Source organism: Mauremys mutica, chromosome 14 (assembly GCF_020497125.1).
Source record: "Mauremys mutica isolate MM-2020 ecotype Southern chromosome 14, ASM2049712v1, whole genome shotgun sequence".
In the NCBI taxonomy this organism is placed as follows: Eukaryota; Metazoa; Chordata; order Testudines; family Geoemydidae; genus Mauremys; species Mauremys mutica.
Genome location: NC_059085.1, coordinates 1,899,948 through 1,920,385, shown reverse-complemented (window position 1 = coordinate 1,920,385; position 20,438 = coordinate 1,899,948). Strand labels below are relative to the sequence as shown.

Sequence of the window (20,438 nt, the reverse complement as noted above, 5' to 3'; positions counted from 1 at the left end):
AGCCATCCCTGGGATGCCAACAGGCAGGCACCGGGGTCTATCTCCCAGAAGCCAACTGCATCTCCATGGGTTCAGCCCTCAGAAGGGCAGGTGGGGGCTTCCTGGATCCCAGTTGCTCACAGCCAGCCCAACCCCTGCCTCTAAAGCCATCAATCTATAGGCCAACCTCCAAGGGCAGAGGAGGCCAAGCCACAAGCCTCCAAAAGGTGACACGCCGCACTCCTCTAGGTTCTCCAGACTGATGCCAAGGTGCTTTCTCCACTGACGTCAGCACCGTCTCTCATGTGAGAGTTGGAGTTATCCCAGGGACAGGCCAAGAGCAGAAGGAGCAGCGCCTTCCTGAACAGCAAGGGGATCTGAGAAAAGGAAGCCAGCATGTTTCTGCACCAGAGATCTTTTGCATGTTAAGCAAATGTGATAACCATGACACTACAGAAACTCTATTTACTTGGCTGGTGCTTGCCCTGACACACACCAATGGGGAAACAGAGCGAGTGATGGCAGCCCTTCGATAGGTCAGCTGGTAGAGCAGAGGACTGGAGCCGGTGCTCAGGAAGTCATCCTTACGTCCCCCTTCTGAACCTTGCTTGAAGGGGAGCTTCTTTTTCTTCCCCTTGCTGACAAAGAGCAAGAGAAGAATGAAAGGTCAGGTGGGCCAGCTCGGTGCAGAAGCCCCTGCTGCCTTTTCCTGCTGCATAGCCTGAAATGAGGGATTTGTGGCAGTTAAAGGAACTGCTGCACTTTCAGAAAATAGCCCAGCCCTGCAGAAAGGGGGAAAGAAGAGCCCCCCCAAGCTTGGGATTGAACCACAGACCTTTAATCTTGTCCAGCTAAACTACTTCAACAGCTGCTGGGTTTCTTTTTAGCCTGTTGCTTTTCTGTCTGGGATGCTTTTGTCAGCGGCCTATTAAGGCAAGATTCACTTTTGCTTTTCTTAGCTGGCTAAAGCCCTTGTTTAATAAACCAGGAGATCCTGGGTTCAACTCCCAGTGGTGCCTTGTTGAGATGCTTTTGGGGCACCTGGCATTGGCTACTGTCAGAAAACAAGATTCAGAGTGAGATGGACCTTTGGTCTAGCCCAGTGTGGTTTTTCTTATGGTTTAAATTACACTCACAGGCACTGATAATAGAATTACTGAAAGTTTGGGAGTTAGGGGCTGATAGGTCAGTGGCCCAGTCCCCTCACAGATGACCCCCTCCCTCTGGGACAGGGGCAGGTCTGAGCTCTCCCACCAAATGGCTCTTTGCAGCTGCCAGAATCTGTGGGCAGCTCATTTAGTTTATGCCGAGGGTTGAGTCCTGCTTTGTGCCCAGTGTCTGAGAATGAAAATCCTAAACCACCCTATGAAATAACGAATGCAGCAGGATGTGTTTTTGTCCCTGCCTCAGAGCAGACAGAACAAAGGAGAAATGCCATTGAGTCCAGGGTAATACTCCCCTGCGGTTTTACCATTTCCACTTGCTAAACTCCCTCCCAAACTTCTGGGCTCCTAGAGCAGGGGACTGAGCCTGAGCCCAGACACGGACACTGCAACTTTACTCCAGACCAAGCTACATGGCCCTGATTAATCCGACACGGCCCAGCTGAGGGTGTTTCATTGCACTGGAGACGTAGCCTAACATTATGTCTACACTGTGATTAACACACCCAGGGCACCTGTCGCAAAGCCCGGGTCAGCTGACTCACGGTAATGGGGCTTGGGCTGCAAGACTATAAAATTACAGTGCAGACATATGGGCTTGAACCCAACCTCTGAGGCCCCATGAGGAGTGAGGGTTTCTGAACCCAGGCTTCAGTGTGAACACAAATATCTGCACCACAGTTTTTAGCTTCTCAGCTTTAGCTCTAGGAGCCCAAGTCAGATGACCCAGGCCAGCCCTGCTGCCATCTTTTTCCCAGGAGAGATGGACTCTAAGGTACGTCTCCATTGCAGTGTAAACCCAGGTGTGGCATGCTGTGCTCAAAGCAGCACCTGGAAGCCCCATATTCACCACTCTCATATAATGATGACATGGTTTGTACAAAGTCTGCCTGGTGAGGTGTCATTTCAAAAGTCTTGATCTGTTGAACATTAATATCTTGTTGGATTGTGTGTGCTCGCATTGGTTGGGAAGTTATGAAGTTTTGCTCTGTGTGCATTACTGAAATATGAGGTTTCAAAATGCCCCCCACCAGCCTTTCAGGTGTGACAAGGGAGGAGCCAGACTTGCTGCTGGCCCATTGAAGGTATCCACACTCCCAAGGACTATCCCAGGAACTGTGTACAATGCAGACTTCTCCGAGATAGCACAGAGACAATGGACACTGCTTGACTCACATCGTAGCAAAGGAGCTTCCTAGCAAGTCGGAAGAAACTATGAAAGAAGGGTAGAGACATCATGACTTGGCCTCTCTCCCCCACAACTCAACATCTGGAAACATACCTGGAGGACAAAGACTGGACTGAACTGACTCAGAAATCAGAAGAGATTAATATTAATACATTCAAACCAGTCTCCAAACAGACTAGTATTGGGTTCTCAGCAGAAAATTTTCAGTTTGGGGAATTTTGTTTTCTCAGTCAGGCCTTGCCAAGGGAAGCAGGGAGAAAATGTTGGAGTTGCCTCCTTCAGAACAGCTTGGCCTAGACACTAGCTCTGGTTCACTGCTCTGGCCTTGCTCGGGTTGAGGGTATTTTAATAATTTGGGCAGGTCCCAGGGTGTTTGGGGGAGATGATGAGGATGTTCCCTTTTGAGATAAAAACTAAGAAATATGGGACTAGAGAATTTCTTTAAAAATCTGGGATTTAGACATTTTATTTAAAGCAAGGAGGGTCTGAGTTTCTGAGAAGGTTTTAGTTTGATCTGTCATTGTACCAAAGGGGTAGATGGTTGTCTATAAATAAAGAAGGTCTGAAGACTAAACACATCCTATGCGAAAGGGATTTGAACCCATGCATGCAGAGCACACTAGATTAACAGCCCTTCACCTTAACCACTCAGCCACCTCACCTGAACTAGCCAAAAAAGCAGACAGGAGGAGAAATCTAAGGTCGGCAGTGATAGGGCCAATATGGAGTTTTTAAATACTAAGCATAAGCACGGGCTGAATGAGCTGGGGGAAAGACTTTAGGAACAAACTGTGTTTACACAGACACACCTACTCTGCCTAGCTATGCAGCATGATGGGGCCGCTTCCCCAAAATGAGCAGTTTTGGCTGGTGGTGGGTTACAAATCACTTTAGGATTGAGTGGAATGAAATGTTATTATCCTTCCTGCATGAGTGAAGGGCAGCAGGACATACCTAGTCGGTCCTGATGGAGGGAGGGGTGGGTGAGGAATAGCTTTCATTGGACTGCATAGATGTGATTGAGGACATCCATGGCTGTGGCCCCTCGGAAGCCATTGTCAAAAACAGGGGCTGGGAGTGGGGCTGTTGCTTGCTGGGGAGGGGGGTGCAGACAGGGGTAAGGGGGTCAAGGCCAGGATGGGAGTCAGGGGCCCAGGCTGAGGGTGGGGTTGGGGAAGAAGTGGGGCTGAGTGGTGTTATCTCCCTGCCCTCCATGGGGGCTGGCTTGGGCCCTGAGGTGCCCCCATGAACCTTCATCTGTGTCCCCCTAGGAGTCATGCCCCACATTCTGGGAACCACTGAACCCTACTGGCTAAGCAGGGGCTAGTGATGCCAAAGCCCAGGGAAAGGGAGAACAAGTGCGGGGCCCCAGAACTGGAACCATGACCCCCCATTACTGTCTGTGGCTCCGCCCCCTTCCACCCACGGCCCCACCCACTGTCACCTCTGTCCCACCCCTTCCCCCACTGGCCCCACCCACTGTCACCTCTGTTCCACCCCTTCCCCCACTGGCCCCGCCCTATCACTCCTTTGCCCCGGCCCCGCTGCGGCCCCGAGACCAGAGAAGCTCTGTGCCCTGCTGCAGCCCCCGGGCCGTAGCAGGGAGTGGGAGCTCCTCCAGCCCTGGGGCTGACATGGGTGAGACTTTTCCAGGGGGGCCCAATTTGGCCAGGGCCCCTAGTCATGGGCCCCACTGCCCCCTTGGCGACGCAAGGTTTGGGGAGGCTGAGCCCCCCGAGCCTCCATTACGAGCCGCCCAGGCTACCACTGCTCAGTGGGTGGCCAGTCTCCCTGTGTCTCTGCTGTTCGTGCTGGGGAGCCCGGCCGGCCTTAGGGGTGGGGCCCCCGGCAGCCGCCCAGGGCTCCAGGGGTCAAAGGGCACCATGTGCCAGTGCAAAGGTGCTCACTGCTCTCCCCTGCCCCCAATGCTCATCCATGGCCCCATAGAGGGTTGTGGGGAGCGAGGAGCCACACTATGTGCTCCATGCGTCCTGGCACTGTCCCCACCTGGGCTGTGCTGTGAGGGGAGCATCAGAAGCTGCTGCTCTCTGCCCTCCCCTGATGCAGCCCGGCTGAGGAAAGTGACCTGGATGCAGGGAGCTCGGATGATGTTGCTTATCACCCTGCCCCCGCAGCCCCTCGGGGTGCCCGGAGGAGCAGCATTCCAGGGAGGAGCGGGCAGCAATGCCAGCTGCTCCATGCACACAGGTCAGTGTCCCCACGTGGGTGCAGGACGCGGCACAGTGGTGAGGGGTGAAGGGAGTGCAGGAGCGGGGCAGTGGGTTGTAATTGCTCAGCATCTTCCTGCTGGGGATTCTCCTCCTCGTTCTCACTCACCATCCCAACACCTGATGGGAGACAGGGAGAATCCAGACATAGGTCACTCCCTGTGCCAGAGAAAAAGGAAATGTCAAAAAGGGAGTCGGCCCTGGGAAGACGCAGGCACGGCACTCTGACTGGCGGAAGCCAAACGCCCACACCGAGAGTTTAGCATGGACAGCTTGGAGACAGCCAAAGCAGGGAAGGGCTGCGTTGGTCTGGAAGAGGGAGTCAGTGGCTGTCTATCCTGGCGGAGGCAGGGTCGTTTTGCTGTATTCTGGGCTGGGGGCCAGGGAGCCTGCTAGAGTTGCAGAGCAGGGCCTGCTCCTGGCTTTGCTTGGGTTAGAGGAAAGTGGTGAAGATAAGAACGGCCCTCCTGGGTGAGACCGATGGTCCATCTAGGCCACTATCCCGTCTTCTGACAGTAACCGGTGCCAGGCGCTTCAGAGGCAATGGCCAGAGCAGGCAATCGTCAAGTGATCTATCCCTGCGTTGTCTTCTGAAGCTTGGTGCTTGTTTCAGGGGCTAACTCTCAGCCCAGACACACTCCAGGGAGGGAGCGTTGGTATTTGTGCCGAGGAGCGTGGCTGGGACTCGGACCCCCTTCCCCAGCTCTGGGTAGCGCCCCCCCTCCCCATTTCAGGCTGTGTTCTGCTTAAGGCCACAGAGCCCTTGCCTTTTTTTGCCCGGTGCCTGAGAGTCAGGCCAGCTGCGGGGAATTAGCTCAAGCGGCAGAGCGCTCGCTTTGCATGCGAGAGGTAGTGGGGGACGCTGCCCGCATTCTCCGAGCCTGTCGACTAAGGGCTGTTGATGAGCGTGGTGGATGGGAGAGCCGGCCATCTGACTTTTGGCCTTGCTGCCCGTAGCGGTCAGGCCGAAAAATCAAAAGCCATCCTCCCCAGGCCCACAGCCACCCAGGGGCTCCTCTGCACCATCTTGCCTCCACGAGTGCCGCACTCTGACCAGCTGAACCAGGCAAGCCACGGGAAGCTTCTCAAGGTCTTCCCCTGGTGTGGGCTTGGATGCGAAAAGCACCTGGCCATTCATCAGCTGTTGCAAGAAGTGTGCAGAGTAGGAGTAGCGATGGGGCTGTAGCTTTCCACAGCATCTCAATTTGGGCAGCGTTCCATTCCCCTTTTCTGTGTAATGTCCCTCCCACGGGTTTCACTTGCGGAGCTGTACGACTCTGGCAGGGTGGCCATTTAGAAATCTTTTCCTTGCTTTTCTTTTTCACCTGGCCCCAGCGTTAGGACTGTTTGAGTGTTTCAGTGTGTGTGTTTTCCCATTGGGAGGCATTTGGAAGTTTGGAAGGGGAGCCGAAAGAGGCGTCTATTTCACAAGCAAGTTGGCTTTCTGCACAGGTAGGACCCTTGGCCGTAAAGCTTAGCTCCATCAGTGCGTCTGCATGGGGTTCCTCCAGTGCCTCCAGAGCCCGTGCTAAACTCTCGGTGTGGGCGTTTGGCTTGCGCCAGTCAGAGTGCCGTGCCTGCGTCTCCCCAGGGCCGGCTCCCGTGAGGGGCGCATAACTTGGGAGGAAAGGGGTAGAAGAGGAAGCAAGTGAAGCTGACTTCGAGTGGTGGTGCCCCTGGGCGGAGTGGTCCTCCTGCTCCTTCCTGTCGGAGGTGTGGGCTTGGGGGGTCTGGCTGTGGGCGGTGGGAGGATGGTGTCCAGGGAAGTCCCAAAGGTCACCCTGCGCCGGCGGAGTGTGAAGCCTGTCCCCTAGGTTGGGGTGCCGAGGATTAAGCCTTCCTCTGTGGCTTGGGCTGGGGAGCGTGATCCGGCGTCGGGTCCATTTGGATGGAGCTGGCGGCCGGCAAGAATTCGGGCCATCACGTCAACCCTCTGTGGACAATGGGGGTGAGCCGGCAGGCCTGCAATTTTGGCTTCGCGGGCGGGCAGCTCAAGCCTGGCCTCCTATGAGCCTGGAAGGCAGCCGGCCGGGCTCACCCGTCTCCTCCCCGGGCCCAAGTTCCTTTCAGGCAGCAGGTGGAGCGAGGAGCCCAGGAGGTGTCCGGAGCATCGTCCTGCCCGGCGCCTGCGCCCGCGCCCAGCAGGGCTCTTGCCCGCTCCCGGCCCACCTGGTTTTGGCCTCTGCCACCCCTAGCAGTCAGCCAAAAGATCAGAAGCCACCCACTCCCTCCTGCACCCGGAGTGGCCAGCCTAGGGCTTGAACCCATGACCTTGGCATTATTAGCACCACGCTCTAACCAGCTGAGCATGCCTGCTTTTGCCTGACCCTTTTGGAAGGAGTCACCGGCTGGCGCGGGGAATGATGTGGCCTCCGTTATCGAATGAATGGATCAAGACGCCACCTGCCAAGGTAGGGGAATTAGCTCAAGTGGTAGAGCGCTCGCTTTGCATGCGAGAGGCAGTGGGGGATGCTGCCCGCATTCTCCGAGCCTGTCAACTAAGGGCTCCTGATGAGCGTGGTGGACGGGAGAGCCGGCCATCTGACTTTTGGCCTTGCTGCCCGTAGCGGTCAGGCCGAAAAATCAAAAGCCATCCTCCCCAGGCCCACAGCCACCCAGGGGCTCCTCTGCACCATCTTGCCTCCACGAGTGCCGCACTCTGACCAGCTGAACCAGGCAAGCCACGGGAAGCTTCTCAAGGTCTTCCCCTGGTGTGGGCTTGGATGCGAAAAGCACCTGGCCATTCATCAGCTGTTGCAAGAAGTGTGCAGAGTAGGAGTAGCGATGGGGCTGTAGCTTTCCACAGCATCTCAATTTGGGCAGCTTTCCATACCCCTTTTCTGTGTAATGTCCCTCCCACGGGTTTCACTTGCGGAGCTGTACGACTCTGGCAGGGTGGCCATTTAGAAATCTTTTCCTTGCTTTTCTTTTTCACCTGGCCCCAGCGTTAGGACTGTTTGGGTGTTTCAGTGGGTGTGTTTTCCCATTGGGAGGCATTTGGAAGTTTGGAAGGGGAGCCGAAAGAGGCGTCTTTTTCACAAGCAAGTTGGCTTTCTGCACAGGTAGGACCCTTGGCCGTAAAGCTTAGCTCCGTCAGTGCGTCTGCATGGGGTTCCTCCAGTGCCTCCAGAGCCCGTGCTAAACTCTCGGTGTGGGCGTTTGGCTTGCGCCAGTCAGAGTGCCGTGCCTGCGTCTTCCCAGGGCCGGCTCCCGTGAGGCGCGCATAACTTGGGAGGAAAGGGGTAGAAGAGAAAGCAAGTGAAGCTGACTTCGAGTGGTGGTGCCCCTGGGCGGAGTGGTCCTCCTGCTCCTTCCTGTCGGAGGGGTGGGCTTGGGGGGTCTGGCTGTGGGCGGTGGGAGGATGGTGTCCAGGGAAGTCCCAAAGGTCACCCTGCGCCGGCAGAGTGTGAAGCCTGTCCCCTAGGTTGGGGTGCCGAGGATTAAGCCTTCCTCTGTGGCTTGGGCTGGGGAGCATGATCCGGCGTCGGGTCCATTTGGGTGGAGCTGGCGGCCGGCAAGAATTCGGGCCATCAGGTCAACCCTCTGTGGACAATGGGGGTGAGCCGGCAGGCCTGCAATTTTGGCTTCGCGGGCGGGCAGCTCAAGCCTGGCCTCCTATGAGCCTGGAAGGCAGCCGGCCGGGCTCACCCGTCTCCTCCCCGGGCCCAAGTTCCTTTCAGGCAGCAGGTGGAGCGAGGAGCCCAGGAGGTGTCCGGAGCCTCGTCCTGCCCAGCGCCTGCACCCGCGCCCAGCAGGGCTCTTGCCCGCTCCCAGCCCACCTGATTTTGGCCTCTGCCACCCCTAGCAGTCAGCCAAAAGATCAGAAGCCACCCGCTCCCTCCTGCACCCGGAGTGGCCAGCATAGGGCTTGAACTCATGACCTTGGTGTTATTAGCACCACGCTCTAACCAGCTGAGCTAACCAGCCTAGAGGATGCCTGCTTTTGCCTGACCCTTTTGGAAGGAGTCACCGGCTGGTGCGGGGAATGATGTGGCCTCCGTTATCGAATGAATGGATCAAGACGCCACCTGCCAAGGTAGGGAAATTAGCTCAAGTGGTAGAGCGCTCGCTTTGCATGCGAGAGGCAGCAGGATCAATACCCGCATTCTCCAGCGGCAAGGCAGCCCCGGGACCTTTTCTTGCCCTTCTTTTAGAAGCCATGGACAGTCAGCCTGCTCAGCTCCTCCAGTGGCCTCCATCCCTCTCCCCGCTTGGCCTCCCAAAAGGCCAGCTCTTGCTCAGCACAAAGCTCTTCCACCCCGGCCCTTCTCCCCCTTGCGCTGACTGGGAGGCTGGAGACAGCTGGCAGAAGTTAGCTCAAATGGAAGAGCATGGGAGAAGTAGTCAGACCCATGCACACATTCTCCAGCCTGCTCTGCTCTGCTGTGCTCTGCTCTGCTTTGCTCTGCTGGGCTGGGCTCTAGTGGGGGACCTGCACCTTTCTTTCTGAGCTCTCACTGGAGCACAATCCCTTTCCTCCTCCCTCCCTGCTAGTCTACGCCAAGCTCATTGGCCGGGAGGGAGAGCCACTCAAATACAGAATTACTCACATCCCAGGGGTCCATGAAGAGAATGAGGAGATGGGCGGGGTGGCACGCGATACCAGCTCAGCTGAGACCGTGAGACCTCGCAGCCTCCTGATCTCAGGCAGCATGGCAGCCGTGGAGCAGAGCAGAGCACGCAGACAGCTTGGAGACAGCCAAAGCGGGGAAGGGCTGCGTTGGTCTGGAAGAGGGAGTCGGTGGCTGTCTATCCTGGCGGAGGCAGGGTCGTTTTGCTGTATGCTGGGCCAGGGGCCAGGGAGCCTGCTAGAGTTGCTGAGCTGGGCCTGCTCCTGGCTTTGCTTGGGTTAGAGGAAAGTGGTGAAGATAAGAACGGCCCTCCTGGGTGAGACCGATGGTCCATCTAGGCCACTATCCCGTCTTCTGACAGTAACCGGTGCCAGGCGCTTCAGAGGCAATGGCCAGAGCAGGCAATCGTCAAGTGATCTATCCCTGCGTTGTCTTCTGCAGCTTGATGCTTGTTTCAGGGGCTAACTCTCAGCCCAGACACACTCCAGGGAGGGAGCGTTGGTGTTTGTGCCGAGGAGCGTGGCTGGGACTCGGACCCCATTTCCCAGCTCTGGGTAGCGCCCCACCTCCCCCCCATTTCAGGCTGTGTTCTGCTTAAGGCCACAGAGCCCTTGCCTTTTTTTGCCCGGTGCCTGAGAGTCAGGCCAGCTGCGGGGAATTAGCTCAAGCGGCAGAGCGCTCGCTTTGCATGCGAGAGGTAGTGGGGGACGCTGCCCGCATTCTCCGAGCCTGTCGACTAAGGGCTGCTGATGAGCGTGGTGGACGGGAGAGCCGGCCATCTGACTTTTGGCCTTGCTGCCCGTAGCGGTCAGGCCGAAAAATCAAAAGCCATCCTCCCCAGGCCCACAGCCACCCAGGGGCTCCTCTGCACCATCTTGCCTGAGCCGGTGGAAGTGGAGCCTGGAACTGAGCAGATGCGCTGAGGGTTATTTGCACTGTGCGCTTCACATGGAGGTTAAAACACGGGGCACAGATCTTTGAGCACAACCCTCGTCCTGAGGAATTGGGGGGGGGGCTGCATAAAGAGAGACCGGCTCTCCCTGGCGGGGCTGCAGCGGCTCTTCACAGGGGCAGTCCCACTGGCAATTCGTACCAGAGTTTTGAAAGCCTCCTTTCCTGGCCTGGCTCCCCTCTCTGGTGAGGGGGGAGCCCCAAACTTCCCAGAAACCATCATAGTGAGGCCAACCTAAGCACAGGCACCTGCTCAGCACCCCAGGGTGCAGCCCTGAACTCCGGCAATCAGCTACACTCAGCTGCCCACCCAACAAGCGTTACACGCAGGAGCCTTCATGCCCCGCGTGTTCAGGTCCCTCCCAGCGCCAGCTTTAAACTCCGCTGCTCAGTTCTAAGCTTTGGCCACACGGGGGCAGCCTGGAGCTCAGCCAACGCCTCCCGTTGCTGGTTGCGTTTCCCGCTTCTCGTGGCAGGTTCACACCCCGCAGGCAGATCTCTGAATCGGAGCCGAACCGTTCCCCAAATCCAGCGCTTTAGCAGCAGCTTTGCTAGGAAAGCGCTGACGTCCCCAAGTAACGTAAGAGCCAGAGCGCGGTGTCCAGGATCTTCTATTGGGCCCCTCACCGTGGTGTCTGGCAGGCGCAAGGAGAAACCAGGGAAATGTTTTCATGGCGTTTAAGGGCAGAAGGGGCCATTAGCTCAGCTAGTCTGACCCCCGAATAACACAGAATTACACCATGACACACATTGATCCTACAGACCTTAGATAGATCAAAGCGTTTCAGCCTCAGGAAGGAGGCTAAACTGGGTGCCAGAGGCAGCGAACAAGGGTCCCCCAAGGCAATGGCAGGGAACTGACGAGGTGAAATATGCCCCGATGATCCCAGCAGGCGACCCACCCCCATGCTGCAGAGGTGGGAGTCCCTGTTCCTCCTGCCCTTAACAATCCCTGGTGGTAAGTGGGTCCCCCCAGTTCCCCAGATAAGAATCCTCCATGTGGTTTCCCTGGCTTCACCTCCAGATAAGAACATTGTGTGGAGGGAGTGGGAGGCAGGTTGTCTGGCAGATCTGTAAAGGGGGACTGTGTCTCCCTGTCTGGCCCAGGCTCCTTGGAGGAAGTGATCTCAGTGTGTCTGGCTGTCTCCATTCCTCCCACCCATAAGAATCCCTGGTGTGTGGGTGCACCCTAGACCATTAAGGATCTCTGGGGGGTGGGTGTCTCTCTCCCCTAGTCAGGATCTCTGGGACGTGCCTGTATAAAAAGAGACTTTGACTCACCCAGGCTGGGCTGCCATCGTGGAACAGACCAGGTCCTTCTGTGGAGGGTTTGCGTTCCTCCAAGGACGTGATCTCAGTGTGTGTGGGTGTCCCTGTCCCTTCAACCCTTAACAATCCCTGGTGCGTGGGTGCGCTGGGCCCCATTACAATCCCCTCTGTCTTACCCCCCATGAGGGATCCGGTGGCTGTGGGTGTTCTCCACGCTACTGGGGGTGTCTGGTGCCCCTGTCCCTGCTGGTTAATAGTGGAGTGTGCGGGTGTCCCCCCGCCCGTTAAGGATCCGTGTTGTGCGGATGCCCCCGTTCTTCTCATTAAGAATGGTGCAATGGAGCATACGGGTGTGTCCCCCACCCCATGAACTAGCTCCCGTGTGTGGTGCCCCTGCCCCCATCCAGGCTCTGTGGTGTGTGGGTGTCACTGTTCCTCTTTTCAAGATCCGTGTCGCAGGGGGGCGTCCCTCCCCCGAAGTCAGAAACCCCAGCTTGTGGGTGCTCCCATCCCCCCCTCCAGGCTCTATGGGGGGTGTCTAAAAAGAGACTGTATCTCACTGAGGCTATGCTGCAGAGGCTATTCACAGGCGCAGTCCCACTACTGATCAGCACAGGAGTTTTGACCTGCTCTGTTTCCGACCTGGGCCGGTTCACCCCTCCTTAGGCAACCTGGGGACCCCAAGCTTCCCTGGGATCACCATATTGATGCTGAACTTAGTGCGGACACCCGATCGGCACAGCCCCCTGCAGCCCAGAACTCCTGAGCTGAAGTGATCCGCTGGTCTCGGCCTCAGCCTCCCCAGGATCTGGGATCACAGGCACCAGCCACGGAGCCCGGCTTGTTTTGTGACCTGGCAGCTGGAGCTTTAAACTCTGCTTGTGAGCTCTGTGCCTTGGCCAGACGGGGACAGCCTGGAACTGGGAAATGCTCCTGCTCCCCCCGCCCCCGCCTCATGTCGAGCTGCAGGCGTCGCTGTCCTGCCAGGTAAGATCCCGGATGTTTTGGTGCCTCCTTCCCCCGCCCAGGTGTCCGGGTACCTCTGCCCCCCATACAGAATCCTGGGTGTGTGGGTGTCCGTCCCTCTGCAGAGGATCCCGGAGTGTGGATGCCCTTGTCCCCCCCTACAACATCCTGGGTGTGTGGGTGCCACTCTCCCCCCTGTAGATCTCTGGTGGGTGGGTCCCCAGGGTGTGAGTGCTCCCATCCCCCGATACAGGCTGGGGGGGGGGTATAACTTGCTCTCCCTGTCCTGCCCAGGCGGTGCTACAGCAGCTGTTCACAGGGGCAGCAACCCCACTGTCAGCCTGCAGCTTTAACCTGCTCCAGGGGTGACCTGCTTCACCCTCCTGTGGGAGCCCAGGGACCCCGAACTTCCCAGAATCACCTGATTGATGCCGAGCTTAGCACAGACACCGGCTCAGCATGGCAGGGTGCAGCCCTGAGCCCTGACAACCAGCTTCCCTCCGCCTCCTGCTGCACAGCGAGGGTCCCACGCGAGAGGCTTTGGGCCCAGTTTGTTCAGGAGCGTCCCAGGCTCCAGCTGTAAACTCTGCTGGTCAGTTCTAACCTTTGGCCACACGGGGGCGGCACTAACGGTCCCATCTAAACGCTGTTTGCGTTCGACCCTTCGGATCGCAGATTCTGACCCGCGGGCAGATCTCTGAGTGCAGCCAAATCCCTCCCCAAACTGAACATTGAAGCAGCAGCTCCCATTGGAAAGATCAGGATTTTTGCCTTTAAAAACAAGGAAAATGTCTCCAGCGAGAGACTGAAGAAGCTCAATTGATTTCATTTGAGGTTGGAGGCGATTTAATCACTGGTTTAAATATGTTTTACAAATTCCCAGAGGGGAGACTATGTGATTTGAAGGGTTCTTTAATTCACCAGACAAAGACTGAACAAGACCCCATTGGCTCGCAGTCGATGTCAGAAAATCCCTACCGTGAGGCTAATTATCTAGTGGAACAAGTTCCGCAAGGGAGGTGGTGAATTCATCATCACTTGTAGTTTGTAAATCAAGACACCTGGTGTGTGGGTGTCCCTGTTCTGTGTTTCGGGATCCCTGGTACATGGTGCCTCCCTCCCACCAGTTCAGGATCCCCACAATGGGTGCTCCCATCCCCCCATAAAGTCTCTGCGGGGGTGGGGGGGTGTCTAAAAAGAGACCGTATCTCACTGTCTTGCCCAGGCTACGCTGCAGGGGCTATTCACAGGCGCGACCCCACTACTGATCAGCACGGGAGTTTTGACCTGCTCTGTTTCCGACCTGGGCCGGTTCACCCCTCCTTAGGCAACCTGGGGAGCCCAAGCTTCCCCGGGATCACCATATTGATGCCGAGCTTAGTGCGGACACCCGATCAGCACAACCCGCCATGGCTGGGAGCTCTGGGATCCACCCACAGTAGCTGAGAGCTGTGGGGTCCATCCGTGGTGGCATGGGCCTGTGGGAGCCCCTTCCGACACTGGTGCCTGATAGCTGTGAGGCCCCCACCGGCCGACAGCTCCAGTCTTGCTGCACCAGGGCTGAGTTGGAAAATGTCACTGAGATCTCTGAAAGTCCCAAATTCTGTGACCCCCCTTTATATAATCTTAGCCTTAATCGTTGTTGACTGTGTCTCTCAATCTAGTGGTTTGCTCTAGCACAGATGGGACAGGGAAGACAGAAGCTCACCCCCCAGCACAGGTTTGGGCAGAAATGGCTCTTGGGCTATTTGCTGTGCATGCAGAGGACTTGTCCAGGCAGGTGGAGCAGCTCAGCCAGATGAGGAGCTGGAAGAAGGAGACCTGAGCAGCCTGGAGATCCCATTTTTTCTCCACAGCCACTGCCTGTCAGCAGGATTCCTCCTTCTCCTCAGTGAGACCAAATCTAAGCACCTAGATAGCTGGTCTGTCCGCTGCACCCCAATCCCTCATGCCTGAGCCTCCCTGCCAAAGTCCTGTACCTGGCTGCAGAGAATTGTCTCACATCTCGCTGGGAACTCGACTTCTTGTGCCCAGAGAGTCTTGGCCCCACTCAGTAGAGGACGTGAGAAACACTGTGTCTGCCTTTTCCAAATAACTGCTTGGAAAGCTTTTGTTCCTGTGACCACGTGGCCTAATGGCTAAGGCATCTGACTTCAGATCGGGCAATTAAGGGTTCGAGTCCCTTCGTGGTTGTGCTTGTGCAATTTTACCTTTGTCCTGAAAGTCCTGCTCCCTTCAGGGCTGGAACCTCTTCTTGGCCACTCAGGCCAATGCTCTGCCTTCAGCTAGAGCCCCGGGAAGGAGTTGGGGGGGGGGGCGTCACAAAGGCTGGGGCATGAGCCCCAGGTGCTTCCAGTCTCGCCTTTGCCATTCCTGACTTGCCAAAGAAAATGGGCGGCTGCCCGGGCTAGCGTGTGGAGCAGTTTCCCTCTTCCAAGTGTGCGCCTGTCCCTGTGCTGGAGGGTACTTGCTAAATAGCACCTTGGGAGCCTGGGTGTTTCTCTGCTTCTCACCAGCTGGGGAAAAGCCTCTTGGGATAAAATCTCCTGCCCCACTGCCAAAGTGAGCACCATGAGTGGGAACGGTCAGAGGCCCCACCAGGGGGGCTGGCCCTGCTTTCCTACCATCTTCTGATGTTGGCCACAAAGCATCAGCTGCTGGCTATGGGTGGTTTTCAGTGGGGGTTTGGCATGGCAGGGAGCAGGGAGCAGGGAGCAGCCTGGCTGGGTGTCTCTGTGGCTGTCTACTGGCCACGCATAGGCATGGTTCTCCCCTCCTCTTGCCCTGCCCTTGGTTGCTCTGTGGCTTTTAAGCTTCCCTTGGAGCTGTCAGCACCAGCCACCTCTGTCCTAGGTGCCCAGAGGAGGAGAGGTGCTCGGCTCCAGCCTGGGACTCTTCCTCCCTCCTGCCTTTCCCTGACTATGAAACCTGACCCTGGCACTCCTTTCTTCAAGCGCCATGTGGGCAAGAGGAAGAGTGTGACAGCTGCAGGGACCAAAGTTGTGGAAATCAGGTGAAGCAGCGAGAAACCCAACCATCAGGTCAACCCGCAGGAATCTCTAGCCAGACTGTTAAGTTCTAGGACCCCAACCTATAGCGGCCAGTCCATTGAACCAACTGGACCAAAGACCTATCTCCAGTGGGCATCAGTCAGGGCTGTCTCCTGCAATTTTGCTGCCCCATGTGGCGAAAAAAAAAGGCTGCGATCAGTGGCACTTCGGTGGCAGCTCTACCACCGACACTTCATTCTTCAATGGTGATTCAGCAGCAGGGACCTGCTGCTGAATTGCCGCCGAAGAGCCAGACATGCTGCCTCTCTCCATTGGCAGTCCCAAGCACCTGCTTGCTGCGCTGGTGCCGGCCCTGGCCTCAGTCACCCAGCAGGAGGGGAGCGGGGGGAAACTTACTCTAGTTCACCAAGAGAGAGGGTAGTCAAGCACGTTGAGCTCTCAGGAGCCGCCCGAGGTAAGTCTGCACCCCAACCCCCTGCCCCAGCCCTGAACCCCCCCAACCCAGAGCCCCCTCTTGCACCCCAGAGCCCTCACCCCCGTGCCCCAGCCCAGAGCTTCCTCCCACACCTGGAACCCATCATCCCTGCCCCAACCCCAGAGCCATCACCCCATCCTGGACCCCAACCCCCTGTCTCAACCCACAACCCCCTCCTGCACTCTGAATCCCTCAGCCCCACCCTGCAGCCTGGAGCCCCCTCCTCCACCCCAAACCGCTCATCTCCCCACAGCTCCCACAGGCAGACCCTGGAGCTCCCAGCAGCCATGGGTGGCCGGGGAGCCCCCACAGCCCCACACCACTGTGTATGGACCCTGCAGCTCCCAGCCGCTGTGGATGGACCCAGGATTTCCCAACAGGCCTTGATGGCGTGAGGACCCTGCAGCCCCAGGTCATTGCTAATAGACCCTGCAGCGCCGAAGACCCTGGAGCTCCCAGCCGCCACAGGCAGCCCTCAGCCACCCGAGACAAGAGAGGGAGCCCCCAGCGCTCAGACACTGCAGGCAGAGCCGGGAGCTCCCAGTCACCAGGGGGGGTTGAGGAGAAGCTGCAGCCCCCGGCCATTGCAGATGGCCCCGTAGCTCCCAGCTGCCGCAGGTGGATGCCAGAGCCCCCAGCTGCCATCGGGACCCCGCGGCCCCCGGCCTCCACGGGCAGGAACCGTCACCCCGCGACCGGCAGAAAACAGCCGCGCGCGGAAGCCCATCGCCCCCTGTGACCCCCCCGGTGCTGCGGCTTCTCACCAGGCAGGAGGCGGCGCCCAGTAGTTTCCCCAGGAATTGAAATTAGGGGGGGTGTTTGAATTCACAGGGGGGGTGTCAGGGCCAATGAGATATATAAAAGAGATGTGAATAAAGTAAATGTTTTGTTAGGATAATGCAAATTTAACATAAGGATAATGCAAGTTACACATAACAGATCTAGATTTCTAAAAATATATATAATTTAAAAAAATGTATTTAATTTAAATTGACTTTTGAAAAGTAAGCCATCATGGGATAAGAGGGAAGTCCTCTCATGGATCAGTAACTGGTTAAAATCTTGGAAACAAAGGGTAGGAATAAATTATCAGTTTCCAGAATGGAGAGAGATGGTATCCCAGAGGGGTCAGTACTGGGACCATTACTGTTCAACATACTCATAAATGATCTGGAAAAATGGGTAAACAGTGAGGTGACAAAATTTGCAGATGATACAAAACTGTTCAAGATAGTTAGTTAAGTCCCAGGCAGACTGCGAAGAGTTACAAAGGGATCTCACAAAACTGGGTGATTGGGCAACAAAATGGCAGATGAAATTCAATGTTGATAAATGGCTTCATCGGATGCACAGAATGGAACATATAGTGAGGATATATGTATATGCCCACACACATACACACAGAGAACATGAAAAGGTGGGCGTTGCCCAACCAACTCTAAGAGGCTAATTAATTAAGATGAGCTATTCTCAGCAGGAGAAAAAAAACTTTTGTAGTGATAATCAAGATGACCCATTTAAGGTAGTTTGACAAGAAGGTGTGAGGATACTTAACATGGGGAAATAGATTCAATGTGTGTAATGGCTCAGCCATTTCCAGTCTCTATTTAAGCCTAAATTGATTGTATCTAGTTTGCATATTAATTCAAGTTCAGCAGTTTCTCGTTGGAGTCTGTTTTTGAAGCTTTCTGTTGCAAAATTGCCACCTTTAAATCTGTTACTGAACGGCCAGAGGTTGAAGTGTTCTCCTACTGATGTTTGAATGTTATAATTCTAGAAGTCTGATTTGCATCCCATTTATTTTTGCACAGAGACTGTCTGGTTTGGCCAATGTACATGGCAGAGGGGCATTGCTGGCACATAATGGCATATATCACATTGGTAGATGTGGAGGTGAACGAGCCCCTGATGGCATGGCTGATGTGATTAGGTCGTATTATGGTGTCACTTGAATAGATATGTGGACAGAGTTGGCATCGGGCTTTGTTGCAAGGATAGATTCCTGGGTTAGTGTTGTTGTTCTGTGGTTGCTGGTGAGGATTTGCTTCAAGTTTGGGGGTTGTCTGTAAGCAAGGACTGGCCTGCCTCCCAAGATCTGGGAGAGTGAGGGATCATCTTTCAGGATAGGTTGTAGAAATTTGATAATTCGCTAGAGAGGTTTTACTTGGGGGATGAACGTAAAGGCCAGTGGTGTTCTGTTACTTTCTATGTTGGGCCTGTCTTGTAGTAGGTGACTTCTGGGTACTCTTCTGGCTCTGTCAACCTGTTTTTTCACTTCAGCAGGTGGGTATTGTAGTTTTAAGAATGCTTGATAGAGATCTTGTAGGTGTTTATCTCTATCTGAGGGATTGGAGCAAATACGGTTGTATCTTAGAGCTTGGCTATAGACAATGGATCATGTGGTGTGTCCTGAATGGAAGCTGGAAGCATGTAGATAAGTATAGCGGTCAGTGGGTTTCTGGTATAGGGTTGTGTTTATGTTACCATCGCTTATCAGCAGAGTACTGTCAAGGAAATGGACCGCTTGAGTGAATTGATCTAGGCTGAGGTTGATGATGGGATGGAAATTGTTAAAATCATGGTGGAATTCCTCAAGGGCTTCTTTTCCATGAGTCCAGATGATGAAGATGTCTTCAGTGTAGTGCAAGTACAGTAGGGGCATTAGGAGACGAGAGCTAAGGAACCATTGTTTTAAGTCAGCCATAAAAATGTTGGCATACTGTGGGGCCATGTGGGTATCCATAGCAGTGCCGCTGACTTGAAGATATATATTGTCCCCGAATGTGAAATAGTTGTGGGTGATGACAAAGTCGCGAAGTTCAGCCACCAGGTTTGGCATGTAACTAGTTCACAAAACTGGGGGGGGGGTGTTGGGAAATCATTGCTTATGCCCCTGGCCTGCCTATTTCCCTTTGGCTTCTCAAGCGCCTCTGGAGGGACGCAGCTTCCCAGGCACGCGGATCCTTCCCTTCAACGTGCACTGGACGGACATTCCAAACACAGCCCTTTCCAGGAGGGAATGCGCTGCTTTTGGACCCTGGCGCCCAGCAAGAAGTCCTGGGACTCTTTTTCTGACCGATGGACCCCACCGACTTGCCTTTACCAAGCAGAAACTAAGGACCGGCTGATGGCTCTCTTTGCAAACGGACGCCATCAGACTGAGCCACGAGGTGTGCTGCAGGATAGCCCCTCCCCACCAAAAATTAATGCCGTGACCTAGATTCGAACCAAGGTTGCTGCGGCCACGGTGTAGAGTACTAACCACTAGACAATCATGGCCAGGTGCTAGGGGTGCAGGCAGCAACCCAGCGCAAAATGCTCAGCTCTGTGCTCTCGGGGCGGCCATCTACCTCGCCGGCGGCCACAGGTATTTCTCAAGTCTGCCTATTACAGTCACAGGTCAAATGCTGAGCAAAGGAAAAAATAGAGGAAGCCAATCCCATGCCTGTCCTTTTTTCTGTCTTCCTCCACCCCTGGACCAAGTCCCTCCCCGTTTGTCTGGGCCATTGTCCTCATGCCCCTGGCCAGCCTATTTCCCTTTGCCGCTCTGAAACGTGCCCCCACGTGTAGGCCCTGAAGCTGGGCCCGGGGGCGGAAGGCCAGGGAGAGGCTTTGGCTAGGGCCAGCGTGTCCTTGCAAGGTAATTGTCTCTCTGGAGGTGAAAATCATCAGTGCGGGGTGTGAAGGGAAGTGGCCGTAGAAGGAGAATGGAAGGCATGTGGTGGGCAGGCCAGGGATTTCTTTGTTCCCCCCTTGAAAAGGGGTCACCCTCCCCGTTGGGGAATCGAACCCCGGTCTCCCGCGTGACAGGCGGGGATACTCACCACTATACTAACGAGGAAAGGGGCACAAGGAGGGGCCCCAGCACCCACAGACCAGCTATGGTCAGCGTACACCTACACCGTCGCATGGGCCTCAGCAGGCAACAGCACCCCTGGCCCTCTTCTGCTTCCCAAAGGCTTTGGCCGCAGCAACAGCCCTGGGAAAAGCCCTGGCCCTTCTCACCTGCCCTTGCCCAGCACGACGCCTTTTCGGGCCTACACAGCTCCTCACACAACACCCGCCTGGACCTTGCCCTCACCTACCAGCTCAGCAGCACCTTTTTTCCTCTCAAAACCTCCTCTTGACGGTGTGTCGAAGTGGGACTGTTCGTACTGGGGGCTGGGAATGCCGGGTGCAGGCCTCTAAGTATCTAGCAATGCAGAAGGCCGGCGCAACCGAACGCCTGACACTCTGTCTCCTAGCAACTGATGGCCCGAGCACCTCCCCTGCAAAGGTGCATCTAAAGGTGTTGGAGACAAAGGGGTCAGGTGACCTCCTGGCCCGGGAAAGAAGCTGGGCAGAGAGGAGGGGCCGGAGGGGGTTGGGCAGACTGGAGCTGGCTGGGGAAAAGAGGGGAGGCAGAGAGAGAGGGCTCTGATCCCCAAGGGGGGGCTGCGGGGCTCCGGGGCCCCAAGATGGACCTAACAGGGGGGATCCTGTTATCTGTGCCTGCAAGACCTGTGTTGGACTGTGTTCCTGTCGTCTAAATAAACCTTCTGCTTTACTGGCTGGCTGAAAGTCCTTGTGAATTGGCAGGGAGCCCGGGGGTGCAGGGCCTGACTCCCCTACACTCCGTGACAACTGGTGGTAGCAG

The 20,438-nt window shown here is 56.0% G+C and overlaps 2 non-coding genes across 2 annotated transcripts; both read right to left on the bottom strand.

Annotated features, from left to right (window-relative positions):
- Positions 1 to 8,412: 8,412 nt before the first annotated feature.
- TRNAI-AAU lies at positions 8,413 to 8,486 on the bottom strand. The gene has a single exon. It is a non-coding gene; the product is annotated as a tRNA-Ile (tRNA).
- Positions 8,487 to 19,571: 11,085 nt separating this feature from the next.
- On the bottom strand, positions 19,572 to 19,643 carry TRNAD-GUC. The gene has a single exon. It is a non-coding gene; the product is annotated as a tRNA-Asp (tRNA).
- Between the last annotated feature and the right edge of the window lie 795 nt (positions 19,644 to 20,438).